This window comes from Dama dama, chromosome 33, assembly GCF_033118175.1.
Source record: "Dama dama isolate Ldn47 chromosome 33, ASM3311817v1, whole genome shotgun sequence".
Lineage (NCBI taxonomy): Eukaryota > Metazoa > Chordata > Mammalia > Artiodactyla > Cervidae > Dama > Dama dama.
In genome coordinates, this window is record NC_083713.1 from 56,620,220 (window position 1) to 56,640,245 (window position 20,026).

Genomic DNA, 20,026 nt, shown 5'->3' on the forward strand with positions numbered 1-20,026 from the left:
ATATTTTAGGCTTTGTAGGCCACATATATCACCATTTAATATTCTTTTTTCTTTTTCATTTTATACTCCTTAAACATGGAAAACCATTCTTATCTCCAAGGGTCATACAAAACAGGCCATAGGCTGGACTTAAACATAGTTTTCTTTCATCCTTCAAGTTGCACAAATAAATATGGCAAATCTAAATGTTCTCTATAGTAGCACTTCAAAAAAAAATTTCCTGTTTATTTTTGCTATTCCATGCCCTCTTTTTATAGAGCTTGCCTCATGTGAAGAGCATATTAGAGAGACCTCTGGCACAATATTTCAAAAGTTTTGAGATTATTAAGTTACATGGTTTGTGTGTGTGCACGTGCATTCAGTTGCTCAGTTGTGTCAAACTCTTTGCAACCCCATGGACTATAACCTGCCAGGCTCCTCTGTCCATGGGATTTTCCAGGCAAGAATACTGGAATTGGTTGCCATTTCCTTCTCTGGAGGATCTTTCTAATCCAAGAATTGAACCCATGTCTCCTGCATTGGAAGGAGGACTGTTAACCACTGAGCCATCAGGGAAGCCCTCATATTGTATCTGATCAAACATTTTATGTAATTTATGAAATTTATATAAAACTTTTTATAAACTTTGTTATATAAAATATTACTGTTTAAGCTCTTACTACAACTTTTACAAAAGATAGTCCCATGGAAAGCCAATATCAGCCATTTATATTTAAGAGTTAATAATCTCAGCTGTTAAAAAGTCTGCCTGCCAGTTCAGGAGACACAGGTGATGTGGGTTCAACCACTGGGTCAGGAAGATCCCCTGGAGAAGGAAGTGGCAACCCACTCCAGTATTCTTGCCTGGAAAATTCCATGGACAGAGGAGCCAGGCAGGCTACAGTCCATAGGGCCACAAAAAGTCAGACACGACCAAGCACACATGCTCAAAGCTCAAAAATATGGTACAGGAAGAGCTTGGGGGATGAAATTAACATCTAGACTGGTCAGAAGGATGAGGCGCAGAAACAATGATTTTTTTCCATGTCATATTCTTCTCTACTGTAATTCCTCTTCTTTCACATGTAGGCCAGTGGTGTTTCCAACAATTTCTAAATATCTATCATCTATATTCACTTATGTAAGTTTTTGTTTGCTTGCTTTTTGGTAGCATTTCCTACTCACAGTACAAGGAAGAATACTATATTCATTTGAAACTTCTGTGAAAAATTAGGAAGGTGTAATGCAATTACCTCACTGGAATCTAGCCTACCTCCTAAGGCAATCTCTTTACAAAATTGGATCATAGAATCTATAATGACAATTGTTGGTCAGAACTTCAATTTTAGGCCTCATCCTAAAGAAAATATTTTTTAATTGGACAGTTATCCTCAAGGAGTTTTCTTAACATGTTTTATGATTGCTTTTTTAGATGAGTTTTGACTGAAGAAATTTACTGGAACTGGACTGATAGATCTATCTTTTAAATGAATATAGTGTGCAATTATCAATTATAGATTTAAAATAAGATTTTGCTTCACTGTAGTTTATCTAAAAATATCAAATGCCATGAACTTTTGAGTAGAAGGCATTATTTACTGGTCAGTTATGATATTTTAAATATAATAGCTATTAAACATACCAGCCCAGAAAAGGTATAAATGAACTAAATTCTTAAAAAATTTCTTGCAATTTTTGTAGCAGGAAAATCCCCTATTATGTACATTCCCTGGTGACCAACACAGGCAAATGAAATTAGGAAATACTACCCATCAGGCATAAACTCCAAGGACAAAGCACACTTCTTGTAGAACCTAGGGTTGACTTAAAAATTTGTAACTACGTTAACCTTTTACACATACGCATTTGACTGAGTTTATTGTGCTGTACTCATTTGCTTCAGTTGTGTTCATTTGCTCTTTTGAACTGTAGTGTTGGAGAAGACTCTTGAGAGTCCCTTGGACTGCAAGGAGATCGAATTAGTCCCTCCTAAAGGAAATCAGTCCTGAATATTCATTGGAAAGACTGATGCTGAAGTTGAAACTCCAATACTCTGGCCACCTGATGCTAAGAACTGACTCATTTGAAAAGACCCTGATGTTGGGAAAGATTGAAGGTGGGAGGAGAAGGGGACAACAGAGGATGAGATGGTTGGATGACATCACCAACTCGATGGACATGAATTTGAGTAAGTGCCAGGAGTTGGTGATGGACAGGGAAGCCTGGTGTGATGCAGTCCATAGGGTCACAAATAGTCGGACACGACTGAATTGGTGACTCTCTGTGACCCCATGGACTTCTCTGTCTGTGAGATTTCCCAGCAAGAATACTGGAGTAGGTTGCCATGCCCTCCTCCAGGGGATCTTCCAGATCCAGGAATTGAACCTGTGTCTCCTTCGTCTCCTGCTTTCCTGGCAGATTTGTTACCACTGAGCCATCTACTGGAAGAGTTTTTTTGGGACTATCATAATTCTTTTAAAAGTCCAGTAACACAGATTTTCTGTGAAATGTTAGGTACCTTCTAGCCAATTGCGTTTCCATCTCTTGCTTTCCAATAGGAAATGTTTGAATCTCCTTGGTGAATATTTTATTCACTTAATTTACTTGCTTGAATCAGGTACTGGTCTTGCTTCCAGATGTTTAAAAGTGATACAGATCTGCTTAACATTGAGACAGAGCAATCATACACCATAATATTCAATCTAGATTATTCCATGTCTTTTATCAGGAAAAAGAATCCTACTCTTCTGGAATTTGTATAACACAATTAGTTTTCTTAACTTGAGAAGGCATGTCAAAATACGTTAAAAATAATGAACTAATTTATGTTCACTACTTTGTAGATAGAAAATTCTCAATAAATATTTGAAATTTTAATCTGTGATAAAATGGGTAATACATATTAACAACCAATTAGTTTGAGGTCTGTCAAGCCTCACTTTAACCTGTACTTGTTTGTGTATGTCACTTACAGATTGGATGCAATGATTTTCTTTTGAAATTAAAAACACTTAATGTGAGAATATTTATAGGCTTAGGCCTTGCTTGTACTTCCTTTGAAAACAAGGAATCCATGTGGAGAAGAACTGAACAATTAGAAAACCCAAATAGGTTTTGTTTGAAGAGTTTAAGGGAGTTGAGCAAGGGAGAAGTATTTTGGGAGCTATGTGAGAACATGAAGAGAGCTATTGCAGAAATTTGATATGTTATGCATAGAAGACCCTTTATAAAATTTTGAGAGGATCATAAAGTGTTCAAGTTACTTTCTAAATATCTTTGCCTGTTTGACTTAAACCAACAGGAGATTGTGAGGACCCGTGACTAACTATAATGTGGATTATTGACTAACTATAATGTGGATTATATTTGTGGGGCCAGGTTTATAGTTCAGCACTTAGCTAGACTTGAGACAAAGTCAATACCATAAAGTATATTTTCTTGCTGGTTACAATCTCATTAGAGTTATGGTCCAAAGTGTGAAAATTTACCCAGGGAAACATTTCTTTGTTAGCGTACTAATACAAGGGAGCACTGGAGACCCCTCGGAGACATGATGTAATTCCTTATGAAATAGAAAGCTAGAAACATGTTTGAAACTCAACCCTCATGGGCATAGACTTTCTTAACTTGGAGCCCTTTGTGGATAATAGCTGTATGTCAAGGTAGCTATGCTTAAGCTGATTCAAGGCATTTGCTTGCTCCAGTGATAGTAGCTTCCCTGGAAAATTGACTGCAATGCTGTGTTACTTTAGAACTGATGTCACTGGCTATTTGTTATTAGACACTTGAGAAATCTGGGTGGAGTTCCTTGTGGAGGTTCAGAAAACTAATTCATAGAGTCCTGATTAGAGCATGGTACTTAAATTGTCTAGAAATGGTATTCCGTTCAGTAGCTCAGTCGTGTCTGACTCTTTGTGACCCTATGGACTGCATCACACCAGGCTTCCCTGTCCATTACCAATTCCTGGCACTTACTCAGACTCATGTCCATCGAGTTAGTGATGCCATCCAACCATCTTATCCTCTGTTGTCCCCTTCTCCTCCCACCTTCAATCTTTCCCAGCATCAGGGTCTTTACATATGAGTCAGTTCTTAGCATCAGATGGCCAGAGAATTGAAGTTTCAACTTCAGCATCAGTCTTTCCAATGAATATTCAGGACTGATTTTCTTTAGGAGGGACTAATTGGATCTCCTTGCAGTCCAAGGGACTCTCAAGAGTCTTCTCCAACACTACAGTTCAAAAACATCATTTCTTCGGCGCTCAGCTTTCTTTATAGTTCAATTCTCACATCCATAGACTACTGGAAAAGCTGTAGCTTTGATTAGGTGGACATTAGCAAAGTAATGTCTCTTCTTTTTAATATGCTGTCTAGGTTGGTCATAGGTTTTCTTCCAAGGAGCAAGCATCTTTTAATTTCATGGCTGCAGTCACCATCTGCAGTGATTTTGGAGCCCAAGAAAATACAGCCTGTCACTGTTTTCATTGTTTCCCCGTCTATTTGCCATAAAGCGATGGGACCAGATGCCATGACCTAAGTTTTCTGAGTGTTGAGTTTTAAGCCAACTTTTTCACTCTCCTCTTTCACTTTCATCAAGAGGCATTTTAGTTCTTCTTCTCTTTCTGTCATAAGGGTGGCATCATTTGCATATCAGAGAGTATTGAAATTTCTCCTGGCAGTCATGATTCCAGCTTGTGCTTCATCCATCCCATCATTTTGCGTGATGTACTCTGCATATACACTAAATAAGCAAGGTGACAACATACAGCCTTGACGTACTCTTTTCCCAATTTGGAAAAAGCTATTCCATGTCCAGTTCTAACTGTTGCTTCTTGACCTGCATACAGATTTCTCGGGAGGCAGGTCAGGTGGGCTGGTATTCCCATCTATCTAAGAATTTACCACAGAAATGGTATTAGAGCCAGGCAAATACAACATGGTCTACAGTTCAACATTATGGATAACTTGTGTTCTGAAAGTCACCAAGATTCTGTTTGTTTTAGAAGCTGCTTAATTGTCATGGAAACTCTAGAGAGCAAGATGATTTGCCCTCATTCAATGCTGAATGCATATTTGTATGTCAACAAGATAGGGTACTGATATGTTGAAAAAGGAGCTTCAGGAGTCTTTCAGGGGGAAGTGTATCAGGTTTCTGTAAATATTTGCCATGACTAAAATCCTTTCATATATAGTCATTGAGATAGCTAGAGATAAAGTAATTTTAGTATCTTATTTTATTTTGTTTGTAATATCTATTTTAAATATAAGAGGCTACCTGAGTTCTCAATGTTGTAACACTAATCAATTTTGAGTCAGAAAATGGGGAAAACATTGAGGCACTTGGGAAATTAAAAGCTAAGACCAAATTACAGAGTTCATATTTAAGGTGGGAGGAGAATGTATAAATTCAGATTGGCTTCCATCTCTTGATGGGCTTCCCTGATAGCTTAGTCGGTAAAGAATCTGCCTGCAGTGCAAGAGACCACAGTATGATTCCTGGGTTGGGAAGATCCACCGGAAAGGGGATAGGCTACCCACTGAGTATTCTTGGGCTTCCATTGTGGCTTATTTGGTAAAGAATCTGCCTGCAATGTGGTATACCTGGGTTCAATCCCTGGATTGGGATGATCCCCTGGAGAAGGGAAAGGTTATGTACCCTAGTATTTTGGCCTGGAGAATTCCATTGGCTATAGTCCGTGGGGGGGTCACAAAGAGTGGGACATGACTGATACCATGACTGATATCCAACTCTTGATAGCTGATTACTGACAGAACAGATTCAGATTAGGGTGGATTAGAATGCACCTCACCCATCATCAGGAGACACCAGCACCTAACCCTGGGTACTGTTTGGAGGCCGTGGCTTAATTCAGTAGCTTTCCTTTAACAGTGTCAGATACAAAGGGGAAATGTTGTAAGTGTTTGGCCTTCTATTTCTTATTTTTTTGTATGTCCTTCTATATAGGGGTACAGACAGTCCTGTGTGTTTACTAGAGGACTATCTAATTGGAACCTGAATCTGAAGAAAAGAGTCCAGTAAATGACAAACCTTTCTTATTTCATGGTAGAGCCTGAATTAGGTATGGTTACCTGATTCTTTTTCTGCTCAGGGTGTGCTAGTCAGAGAAAGGGGGAGTGACTTGGGGTTTAATGGTAACTGAAGTGTGCAAGGGACACAGATAACAGATTTTTCTAGTTTACTTGTTCACCTTAAATACTGATGGCAAGAATTGCCTCCCCAGGACAGTTGGAACTCACTATCAATTGCCTCTTCTCACCAGTCCACTCACCACCTTTCCTCTATGAGCAAATCCTTTAGAAAAAATATAGTGCTATTATTTGTGGAACACAACAAATCTCCAAACCATTCCACTGTTTCTCGGCTTTGGCTTAGGTTCACTTGGAATATGTTTTAAAAATTGTCTAGGCTCCACCCCAGAGAAAAATTAATTGTAGGTGGGGAGTAGGGAGGGTCTTGGGCATTGCAATTAAAAAAAAAAATTTTTTTTTCTCCAAGTGATTCCAAAGCATAAGCAAGACTGCACTAAACAGAACATTTAAATGGGAAGAAGGTAGGGTTATGGAGGAGTCAATGGCTGTTTAAGCCTCCCCTACATTCTACCTACTTGACTTTTGCTTTTTTGTAACATTGATCAGAGTACTGTGATGTAGAAATTTAGAGATCCTAGAAAGGGAAGATTGGTTTACACTGGAATGAGACACTTGCTATGGAGAAGCAAAAATGAATAAATTAAAAGGTGATTACGGGTGAGAAATGTAGATAAAACCATCACTCAAATGGCCTAGGCTAGAAAGTTAGATGTTCAGATAGAAGAGATAGAACTTGCGACATTTCTAGGCACATGGGTTACGAAGAGATGAGGAAGTCAGATTTCAAGGTTTACTTTGTTTTATGAATAGAAATTCCTTAGATTATTCTTTGAGAAATTAAGAAAAAATAAATTGCTAATGTTTCTTCAAATGGGATACAGACTTGACATGGAGCCATAAAGTAGTTCACCTAAAGGTGATATAAGATATAGTTTATATCTTTGTAACATTTATCTCTGGATCAGATGTTACAAAGTGTAAAAATAGGTTCAAATTAAATGCTAAAGCATGTCCATCTGTCTGAGCACTCTGGTTATAATAGTTGCAAGCTCCAGCCATAGTGATCCTATACTAAAGGTTTAAATGAGAATTCAATTGAAATAAAATTTAATGTTCAAGCTTAAAATTTCCTGCACTGGCCAAGGGTTAGATTTTATCACTCATATGGGAGCTTTTGGACCTTGATATCCTAAAATTTGCCTTATCAACACAACCAATAGGGAAATTCTTTTCTGAGGCAAAACAAGCTATAGATCTGAAATGAAATAGATAATCAAAATGCTGAGGAGGGAAATAAAAAAAGCCAAAGGGGAAATAGGATATATATATTTTTTTTTCATGAGCATTACTTCCAATGCTGTTTTTCAATATCCCAGACCAATTTGGAAGTTACATAGTAGCTATGAACAAAAGTGGTATGACTGCTTGAGTTGCTGATTGCAAAGTGACAAAACTCAGCCCTCTGTGGATTTAATCTGAAATAGTGACTTTCCAAAATTAGAACACTTGACTGGAGAGCTAGAGAGAAAGCAGGGGAAATAGAGCAAAATGAAAGCAAGTGGATTTTCTGTGGACTAGGTTCCCTTTGTATTTGAGAGTGCCATAGCCAGAAGGGCTATTACTAGTGTGGCTATCACATCTGATCTAATTTGATCAACTGTCTTTTATTTGAGTTTCTGCTTCTAGATTTGCTAGTGCTCTTCACCTTCTGGGGTACATGGTAACTTTGCTACTTAAAAGAAATTGTATGTTGGAGTTTTCTGCGTCTCCTGTATACTTCTGTAAAGCACAGTGTCTCTTTTCATCTTTCATTCAATCAACCATGTTTAAATTGAACTCACTGTTTGAACATATACCAGGCCACTATACTGAAATATATCTATTTCAGTTTTTAAGGGTACATTCAGTTTAATAACCAATTATTTCTGCACTATTATTTTGGTGTTTATTTACCTAGAGTTAATGGTTGACATTTTTCTGGAAGGATGCCATATAGCTAAATTATCCTTTGTAAGATTAATGCAAGACATATTGCAATTCAGTGGATAATAAGATACTGTTATCATTACTGTCCTTAAGGAGTTTTCAATTTAGAAGTGAGGGTAAGGCAAGAGGTGAAGAACTCTTTAACCATATAAACTTTTCAAAGACGTATAAGCTCTGTAATCAAGTTCTAACATAGTCCGTTTGTATTATTTTTTATAAATCATCAGATCTCCATGGTTGTTTTTCACTTGCAATTTTATGACCTATCAAACAAGGCTTACTTTTATTCAAAGTAACAAAAATATGTGTGCCAACTTTGAAGTACTATTAAGGACAGAGTGACATTCAAAGATGAATAATCTACCCTGTTGTATGCTCACTAAAGTAGTGAAACCAAAATGTATATGACTAAATAAATGGACTCTTAGTTGGCACTCAGAGATTAACATGAAAATCATAAGATTCATCTTTTAAAATTGAACAAACGCCCATGAGTTTATGTGCATGGCTTTGTGAATATCCTGCTGTATTTCTGCAGATCCCATACAGTCCATTGTCTTCTGAACAGAGTTCTGTTTGTTTGGATTCCAGAAAAGCTTGTTGGATATTTATAATGTCTTTAGTACCAAAAACAAACAAAATAAAACAAAATAAAAAATAAAGCAAAACAGAAAATAAAATACACATTTAAAAAGTAAAACACACGAAGTATCCTTTTCCTATGTTAGACCTGGTATGCTTATTTGCACGTCCGTTATTTAAATGCTGTGTGATATATCTTCATTGTATTAAAATACTGTGGCAAGAACCTTAGAGGTACAAACAAGGGGCAATGGGGTGTAAAGGAGAAAAAAATCCATACCATAATAAAGTGTATAGAAAGAAACCTCTTAAAGGAAATTGAATTTGAGATTTTAAGAATAGATTTAATTTGACAAACTAAGGTTTCCAGTACAAGTACATACTGTCTGGGCTAAGCATACAGTGTGTGTGTGTGTGTTTTGTAAGCAGTCCTTTCTATTAGAAGTTTAGAATACGAGTTGGGCATTAGAAGGTTGTTATGTCCAGAGGACTGGTTAGAAATGATTATAAGAGGTTACATTTAACTCGAAAGGCCACTGGGAAGAGAATGCCTTAGTTGTAGTTTGGTGGTTACCAGTCAACTGAGTTCTCATAAAAATAGAGATGAGGAAGATTTGCAACAGAAGCAGATTGTACTGGATTATGGAGATAAGGAGAACTGAAACTGGGAGAGTGGCATTGGAAACAACAGGAAAGATCCAAGAAATTCTGTTGTGTGGATTTTGCCTGGTACTGATCTGATTGGTATTGACAATGGGAGAGAAATTTGCATCTGATCACTTTGGGTCAACTAAAAGTTTCTGGAGCAATGGTGTGTGTGTGCGCTTAGTCGTTCAGTCGTGTCCGACTCATTTGCGACCCCATGGACTGTAGCCCACCAGCCTCTTCTCTCCATGGGGATTCTCCAGGCAAGAATACTGGAGTAGGTTGCCATACCCTCCTCCAGGGGATTTTCCCAACCCAGGGATCAAACCCATGTCTACTGGCACTGCAGGCAACAGATTATGTTAATGAATGGTACACATAGTATATAGTATATAATACACATAGATAACTACTAAACTATTCATAAAATAACCCATCATAATATTTTTCATTTACTTAGAATACATTTAAAACATGGATTAAGTAATGTTCTAAATGTTTATCCCTTACTGGCATATAGTACATTCCTTTGGCCATATTACAAGCATCTCATATATATCATCTCATCTTATATCTGTCTATATGTTGTGTCTAGGTTGTATATTTAGTTTCCACTGCAGTCTCTTCAGTGAAAAGAAGTTAAGTTCCTGCAGAGGGACTTATAATCCTTTTTAAGTGATGAAATTTGCTAGCAAGCCTTTTAAATCTAGAAAGTAATTAAGTTCATCACAATTACTTTAGATTGATAGTTCATCTGTGGTTATATGGAATGTGCTTTAGAAGGGTATTGTCTCATTATTGTTATTAATTCTGTATATTACCTAACAGAGAAAGAAAGTCATTATGAATGAGTGTTTGCATCCATCCATACATCTGTCCAAATTTATCTCATCTTTTGACTTTTGATCAAATCAGTTTTGTGTGGGTTTTTCAACAAAAAACTACACTAACTTAAAAAGAGCAAACTTTTCTCATTTTTTATGAAGACTATAAGTTCTCACAGTTTCATCAAGATTTTTTTAAAGAAATTCAATTGAGGATCCTGTTTGAGTCTCACTCCAACCCCAAACATTTTTTTTTCATTTTTAATAATAATACTGAAATTATTATGCCTTTAAGATATAGCCATTGATTGAATAAAATCAACTTTGTCATTAGTTTCTCTTAGACAAAACTGAGTAAAATACAGATACTCTAGAGAAGGGTTGGAGTAGCCAATAACAGTATTTTAGATAATACACACACATATATAATATGATAGATAAGATAAATAACTGTCAAGATAACTAGCTGTTTTGATTCTCTGTGATTTGGGAAGTCAGGAAAATGCAATCATTTTTATGTAAGAAAACAGTTTATATGTGTCTGTTGATGGTTCTTCATTTAGAAGTGCTAGAATACCAGTGTTCAGTTAATAAAATTAATATAACCCCACAAATAATAAAATGGTACACACAGTATATTTCTTCCTGACCACTATTCTAATAAATATAGTTTATTTATGTCCATAGTTGAATTCATGCAGTCTGAGTTATAACTTATCACTCCAATTCTTATAAATGGATACAGATAAATTTTGACTAACTTTCAATAACTAGTTTAATCTTCAAGTACCTCTAGTACTTGCTGTGCAACACTAGATGTTTTTCTGACATGACCTAAAGTTTCTAATATATGTAGGGCACTTAAATAACATATTTTCATGAATTTGATGCTTTCCCAGTACTGTGATGGCAGTGGGAACTTGTGACTTCTGTTTAACCATATGGCCGTTAAGTAGCAGATGCTTAGAAAAATTGATGAAAGGTATGAGTCATATTATCTGAAGAATTTTCCTAATTATTTTTTGCAGTTTCTCAAAACATTACATAAAAGAATGATAGCTTATGAGTAACAAAACAAAATCTACATTTCAAAAGCCTGTCATATTTTTCTGCTTAGTATAATATCTCTTTTCTGCCAAAGACTGTTAACACTTAAATTAAAAAGCTGATAGAGTGCTGTCTCATTGTTTGCAAATGTCTAATATATGAATCGACTTGGATAGTTTCCTATCTCATTATAAAATTTCCTGTAAACAAATCTATAGACCAATATATTGAAAGTATGTTGATTGTAATGTAGTTAAAGTGGCTCTTAAACATTGATTGTGACCCTCAGTAAGAAACATACTTTAATGTTGTGATCCTGACAATACATGTATATGTTTTCAATAGATATCTGCAACTAAAACAAAAATTTCACAAAGATTTCACAAAGTAATGTTACTAATGTGATGTTTTATTTTCAAATTTTGTTTTTTAAAATTAATATTTGTAATCCTATCTTCTGAGTGCAGTTTAATCAAATTTATGGGTAAGTATGTGTTCCTTTGTTAGTGTTCCATATTTAGCTTAAGTTGTTTGTATTACTACCTCTATCATGAATTAAGAGTTTAAAAATACATATTAAAAGAGAACACAAAATATTTCGGTTGTATTCATAGTTCATTATAATGAGGTAAAAATATCTTTTTCACTTCATAGACTTCTGTAATTCATAATAACCCTGGAAATTCCATAAGCAGAATGTCCAAAGCTAGATATATCCTTGAGAATAAAATGATGTACATTTCTTCTGGACTGTGTTTAAGATTGTGTTCCACAAATGTAATATCAGCATGATCTAGAAATTGAATATTTATCTTTTTTTAATTTTAACTTGTATCCAATTACAATAAGATAACTTTTGTTTAAATTTCTAAAGCAACAATTATTTTGTTTTGTTTGTTTTAAATTAATTTATTTATTTTAATTGGAGGCTAATTACCTTACAATGTTGTGGTTTTTGCCATACATTGACAGGCTGTCCGCTCAGTGTAGCCACTCAAGTGACAATTTCGATGTCAAAAATTCTCTCTGAAATAACATTTTGTAATTACACTTATTAAATTGGTCATCTATAACTCAGTCTGATCATAATTCTTTATGTTCGCTAGACATATAGGAGAAAAGTATAGTTCCTTTTATTAGAATTTCTCTGTTTTAAGTCAATGCTAGACTTGAGGAAACCTATGGGACATCATGGATGCTTCAATTTTTTTAATCTATAAAAAATGTGTATATTCTCAGTGTTTTTCTCAGTGCTTTTGATTTATCAACCAGGTTAGTCTCTCTGAAGAATTACTAATACATCATAGTCTGGTCTTATTCACCATCTCCCACTCCAAGTCACCATTTTCTTCTATTTCCATTTTTAAGAAAATGAGATGTTTCTTAAGAAAAAGATTCAAAACACCCCATTTAGGCCAAAGACATATAATGTAAAGAATAAACATGTCTTATCAGAAAAAAAAACAACTATGTGTATATATATATATACACACACATATATATATATATATGTGTGTGTGTGTGTGTGTGTGTGTGTTTATGTATTTATCTCTGAAGAATACAATGAAATATCCCCTGGCAGAATACACTATGGGCTGTTTATCTTGCACTGGTCCAGGTATCTTCTATACTTTTCTCTTTGAAAAGGCCCTTAAGGGTTTCACTGATTCCCTAGAATGTAAAATTCCTTCACCTTCTGAAATCCCTAATAATATCCATTTGCAGAAATAATGTTATCCAGCCTTATGTTGTCTGTTCTCTGGAGTATTATTTGTGCAACAGTAGATTTTCTTGTTTCATATATTTTGGCAGAAGTTTACTAAGAAAACATGTCCTCAATTGACTTTGTAACATGCCTACATATATAAGTAACATTCCAATTATAAGGATGAAGGAGATTCTGTTATGAGGATTTTAAAGGGTTTTCCTATTATACACTCTGAAAATAAAATTTCTGGTCTATGAAGCAAGCTGCTTGATTTAAATAGATTTTCCTTGGACACTATAATATGTTCCAAAGGTCCATGGATTCTCTCATCTTATGAAATCAGTTTCTAATTATGTGAGCAAAACCTAGTGTGGTATCTCAAAAGTGGGCCTCTGTAGGAGGAATAAGGACATTTCATAAGCTACATTAAAAGTAATAGTATCTCTTACTTCATTTTTAATGAGTCTTCCCTCTACAATTTATACCTTGGAAGTCCTAAAGCACAGTATCACACACATGCAACTAACCATATATTTTGAGGTGGCCAAAAAATTCATTTGGGTTTTTCAAAACATTGCCAAAAACCCAGATGAACTTTTGGCCAACCCAGTATCTTAAAATGCATTAAGATAAACAAAAACCTTGTCTTCAGGAGGCTTGTAAGTCAGCTGCAAGAAGGCAACATAACATGAGTGACTGGGAAAAAGAGAACCACATTCAGAAAATAGAGACTCTCACTGTTGGTGCGAAGAGGGTAGGAGGTGAGGTTGAGGTGAGTAGCAGAACATCAGAGAAGTCCTTCGGGAGACTCTCTGGAGGAATTTGTGAATGAGCTGTAATAGAATTCAGGTCATGGAATTTGAAAGTGAGAATTTTTTATGTCTGCATAGATCTTGAAAATTTAGGTTGCTGTAAGAGTGTAGATTATGTATTTCGTTTCAAATATCCTTGATATCAATACTAGTACTGACATAAAGCTAACTAAACAACAGATGGGCATTATATCCCAAATGCTGTCACACACCAAAAAAAATTATAAGAAAGACAATCTAAATAATATAATCAGTATTTTCATGGGCTTGATCATTCACATAACACTATGATTTTATTTTAAAATAAAGTCTACATGTATGCTGCATGAATTGAGAAATACATTTTTATCTGTCTGCCTAAATTGCCTCATATCAACTACCTCACACAAACGGGCATGGGGACACACACGTATCACTCTGCAGCAGTGGGTTACCGGAGACCATAAAATTTCCTCCCTGATCAAAGCCTCAATTAAAATATTACATTGCTAGATAATCCCTGCTATAGTACATCTGCATTACCTGGGAGTGGTGACGCAAACATACATTTTCTCTTTTAACGTATAATAATTAGTTGAGTTTTTTTTTTGTCTTCCCTTGTCTGGGAATAGACACATCATAGGGCTGAAGAGAACTGAAACCAAATTTTTGATAGAATGTAGTGTATTAAGACGTTTAGATCTTTTTTATCGGGGAAAGCCAGGTAGAAAGCTATTTTTAGTCTACGGCCATACCACCCTGAACACGCCCGATCTCATCTGATCTTGGAAGCTAAGCAGGGTCGGGCCTGGTTAGTACTTGGATGGGAGAAAGCTATTTTTAGGGAGCTGGGGAAAGCAGCAAGGTATTGATCTGGCCAAAAAGCTCATTCAATTTTTGGAAAAACCTGAACGAACTTTTTGGCCAACCCAATACATAAAGATTTGGAGTGATTAGGAAGCAAGAGAGGGGAACAAAGGGCATGAGGTGAAACTAATGACTTACTTCTTGCAACTGCTTCCAGTGAATCCTCTTATTGACTTTGGAGAACTGCTGCCAAATTATGACATGCAGAGGAGCCGAGGTGGGATGACTCAACTGTAGGCTATTTACCATGGCTTTTACAGAGGGCGTCCCTGGTGGCTCAGTGATAAAGAATCCGCCTGCCGATGCAGGAGATGCAAGAGATATGGGTTCGATACCTGGGTCTGAAAGATCCCACTCCAGTATTCTTACCTGGGAAATCCCATGGACCAAGAAACCTGGTGGGCTGCAATCCATGGGATCTCAAAGAATCAAGCACAACTGAACATGCACATACACAGGCTTCACAAACAGCCAAATAGGTAGAGAAAGGTTTAAAAAAAAAAAAAAAAAAGTCAAAGGCATTGTTTTTTGATATGTTTGTGGATATGTTTGTGGAAGGACAAAGGAGTGTTAAGGGAGGGATGGGGATGGTGGTGAGGACACTTGGAGAGGACTTTGGTACTTTGTTAGCATTTAGTTGGTGTCTGTAACTCATGAGTTAGGGAAGTGCAGCCCTGAGCCATGGCTGTCTTGTGGGAATGATTTTAAATCAGCCTCTGACATATCTGGTAGCAGCAGGAGGGCAAAATAAAATCTTGCCTCTGATTGAAATGGTTAGGAGATTCAGGGAAGAGGAGCACAAGTGCCCGAATTAGAAGGAGCCTGGGATCATCAGTTGAAATCCATTCTCTTTAGGGAGAAAAAAAATCCTCTGATGACTGCAAGTAACTGGGGTCTTTCTTCCCTCTTTTATCGTTCATCTTAGAAATGATACCCTTGCTTGCCTATTAAAAAAAAAAAAAGAAGTTTGAGGCTTAATTCAGAATGACATCCCCATTTAGGCCATAAATGTTTGAAGCTTAAACTTGAAATCAAACTCGTGTTCCGACTCTCTGCAACACGAACAACCCCTGGGGCGCCCCAAGTATTTTTATATGTATAAATTGCTTTTGCTTTACAAAAGTTTTAAAAATTCAGTCTTTGTGTCACAGAGGAATAGGCAAAGGTATTAAAAGGGTTGTAATCTCTGCTAGAGCTTTAAATTCAGCTTACATCAGGCGAACGCAGTTTAGTTCGTATGTCTCATGCATCTGAGTCTCTTTAAAAAAAAAAAGAAAAGAAAACTCATTATGCCTCATGGAAAGCAGTTTATAATGAGACCATCACCAATAATTGTTTGTTTTAGGCTGTGAAGTAGTGGGGCACATTCCTGCCTCGATGGAATCGATTGAAAATAACCAATTTTTTTTTCTGATTCCTCTACATTTGCAAACGCGGTACGTTGCAGTGAATAAGCTGCCAATATAAGCCATTCCATTCCAAAACAGACATTTAGTTGAAGAATGACATTGGGATATGGCACTATTTTTAAAATTGAACAACTTGTGCTATGTAGTGACTTTTACATCAAAGTTTAGTGTGCTCTTTAATAATACTGTTTAACTTTGAAAACTGTGTTGCTTCTCTCCAGATATGCAGCCCAACTTTTCCAGACATGACCTAACCTGTCTGCATAACATACCTGATATAGATGTGGAAGTCTCTCTACTTCATTTAATAGTTAATACTCCACCCATCTGGTTTCAGCTTTGACAGCCTCCCTCTCTTGACAGACTAAGAAGCAAGAGTTAAACAATAAAATATGCACAATCAACATTACATCCCACAAAGTCCATGAAATAAGCAAATGAATTCTTTTCTTATGAGTGTTCCCTTAGAATCTACAAAATCTGATTTTACTGACAATTTTAACAAGCTTAGTTATCTGGTTGCCAAACCTACTGCCTATTAGGAGGAGGCAAATTAGAAAAGGGATTGGGGCTGTGAGGACCAATACAATGATAGCAGAGAAAAGTGACAACAAGATTGCTGACAGAAAATCTATAAAAAGCCCACACAGAAACTCAAGAAGCACAAGAACTGAGTTACTTAATAAGGGTAAAGAGACCTACACATTTTTATAATCCCTAAGAGCATCCCCATACCCTAACTGCTACCCCTAATAATGGCCATAGGTCATTAAGAAATGTTGCATTAGGTTTGGTAGTTGATCAATTTTAAGGGAAAAAAAAAGTGTATGATTCATTTAAGAAAGATTTTCATCCAGAATAGCCATATTAAAAAAAAAAAAAAATTGTCAACATTTAGTCGTCATGCTGTTTTGGTCCATTTTGCTAATTCATTATCCAGTATTACAAGTGAGTCCCACTTAATTAAGAAACTAGTATAAAAATATATTTGGTAATGAGATGGTCAAAGCTCATTTGGTATACTGTTGTTCAGTCTCTAAATCATGTCTGACTCTTTGTTGACTCCATGTACTGCTTCTTGCCAGTTTCTCCTGTCCTTCACTATCTCCTGGAGTTTGTTCAAGTTCATGTCCATTGAGTCTTGATGCCATCTAACCATCCCATCCTCTGCCACCCCCTTCTCCTTTTTCTTTAATATTTTCTAGCATCAGGGTCTTTTCCAGTGAGTTGGCCCTTCGCATCATGTGGCCAAAGTATTAGTTCAGTTCAGTCATTCAGTCGTGTCCAACTCTTTGTGACCCCATGGGCTGCAGCATGCCAGTCTTCCCTGTCCTTCACCAGCTCTCGGAGTTTGCTCAAACTAATGTCGATCTAGTCAGTGATATCATCCAACCATCTCATCCTCTGCCCCCTACTCCTCCAGCCTTCAATCTTTCCCAGTATCAGGGTCTTTTCAAATGAGTCAGTTCTTCACATCAGGTGGCCCAAAGTATTGGAGTTTCAGCTTCAGCATCAGTCCTTCCAATGAACACCCAGGACAGATCTTTAGGATGGACTGGTTGGATCTCCTTGCAGTCCAGGGACTCTCAAGAGTCTTCTCCAACACCACAGTTCAAAAGCATCAATTCTTAAGAGCTCAACTTTTTTTATACTCCAACTCTCATATCCATACATGACTACTGGAAAAACCATAGCTTTGACTAGACGGACCTTTGTTGGCAAAGTAATGTCTCTGATTTTTAATATGCTGTCTAGGTGGTCATGCTTTTCTTCCAAGGAGCAACTCTCTTCTAATTTCATGGCTGCTGTCACCATCTGCAGTGATTTTGGAGCCCCCCGAAATAGTCTCTCACTGTTTCCATTGTTTCCCCAACTATATGCCATGAAGTGATGGGACCAGATGCAATGATCTTAGTTTTCTGAATGTTGAGTTCTAAGCCAACTTTTTCACTATTCTCTTTCACTTTCATCAAGTCTCTTTAGTTCTTCTTTGCTTTCTGCCATAAGTGTGGCCAAAGTATACCATTTGGTATAACCTATCTTCAAAATCATCATTTAAAATAAAGTCAGAGAATGTTTTAACATGGCTACTTCTGTTTAGGTGGCTAAATGTATTGAAAAACATCTCTGATATAATTCAGATTGCAGGTTCATTCCCATATGGGTTTGTTATCTTCATCTTCTGCCTACATTTATGCCTCAAAATGGCACAAAAAATTAAATCCCACTCCACTTCTGGAGAAACAACCACACAATGACTGGAATATAAAGTCTTATTATTTATCTACATATTTTAAAGTAACATGAAATAGTGAAAAATCCATTTTTTTTTTTTTTTTTTTGTTCACTGAGTTATTTCATTTTCACAGTAGAGAGAGGAAGAGAAGAACTAGCCCAGCTTTCACACCCAGGTGTAGCAAGCGCAGAGCTAGTGGCACACGTGCATTCTCCTTCACTAAACCTACGTGACTACTTTTCATGTGAAGTTGAAGCTCACAGAGGTAACCTGTGTCAAATGCAGGATATGTCCAATCCTTTTAACCCACAGCTAGGGAGCCACTGACACAAACCCTATACCTAAGTTACTTGGTAGCATCATGATAAAAATTAGCTTGAGTGAGTTTCAGCATGGTACTTTGTTCCCAGATCAATTAATTTGCTGACTGAGACATTGAAATAAACTGAGAAAAGTACATAGCCATAGTTTCAGTTCTCTCTCTAGTTCTTTGATCTTGGGCCATATTAAGTTGTATTTTCTAGTCCTTTGTATCTTTAAAAAAAAAAAAATGAATAGCCTTCAACTGCCTCTACCTAGAAGTCAACATACGCTTACTTCATTATAAACAATGAGCAAAATTATACATTTAATAATTAAATTCTGTAATATTATAAATTATTACCAGATTCTATCTGAGACATAAACTTGAGTTAAAATCAACTAAAGGACTTTCTTTTACCTATACTACCGAATTTTAATCTTGCCTCTTATGTCTTTTTTCACTATTCTTCCATGTCATGTTGGTATGGGGGGAAGCTGCCAGTTCCTAAGGAAGAGGTTAATGAATATGCACTTTGACAGTTTTGTTGCTTGGGATATCATGGACACAATTGTCATGATAATTGACAAGAAACAAGAATTGTCAGTGTTTGGACAAGGATGTACATCCTAAGAGAAATTATATTTTTGATTCTCCATAAAGAAAGAAAGGTATTCTATGGAAAAGAGATTTATCAGATACTTATCTAGTCAAATTCAAAAATAAGTCAACTTAATGAAAGAGTTTAATTTAATACACCTATTGTGGTTTGACAAGGTATTAGCATTTAGAGGACCAGTTTGAATTTCTCACTTGTAAACAAATGAGCAAGAGAAAGTGTATATTTAGTGTATTGTGATTTAAACATTGTTATCAAATACTATAGGTTATAACTCAGTTTATAATAGCTGTAACACATCACATATTATTTTCATTAATTTCTATTTTCCTTTTGTTTTGTTATACACTTTAATTATATGACTGTTAAGTACTCCTCATGAGTTGGAACTACTGAAATAATTACCTACTGTTGATCTCAGTGGTAATTGTGTTTTTAAGTTCCAATAATTACCCCTAGGATTTTTTTTTTTTTTTAACGTTTCACGGTTAATTTTATTTATTTATTTTTTATTTATTTATTTTTTTAATTTATTTTTTTTTTTATTAGTTGGAGGCTAATTACTTCACAACATTTCAGTGGGTTTTGTCATACATTGATATGAATCAGCCATAGATTTACACGTATTCCCCATCCCTATCCCCCCTCCCACCTCCCTCTCCACCCGATTCCTCTGGGTCTTCCCAGTGCACCAGGCCAGAGCACTTGTCTCATGCATCCCACCTGGGCTGGTGATCTGTTTCACGATAGATAGTATACATGCTGTTCTTTTGAAACATCCCACCCTCACATTCTCCCACAGAGTTCAAAAGTCTGTTCTGTATTTCTGTGTCTCTTTTTCTGTTTTGCATATAGGGTTATCGTTACCATCTTTCTAAATTCCATATATATGTGTTAGTATGCTGTAATGTTCTTTATCTT

General features: G+C 36.1%; 1 protein-coding gene across 1 annotated transcript in view; it reads left to right on the forward strand.

Annotated features, from left to right (window-relative positions):
* LRP1B (LDL receptor related protein 1B) overlaps positions 1-20,026 on the forward strand; it is a 1,867,078-nt gene that overhangs the window by 351,225 nt on the left and 1,495,827 nt on the right. The gene's annotated exons all lie outside the window — the stretch shown is intronic.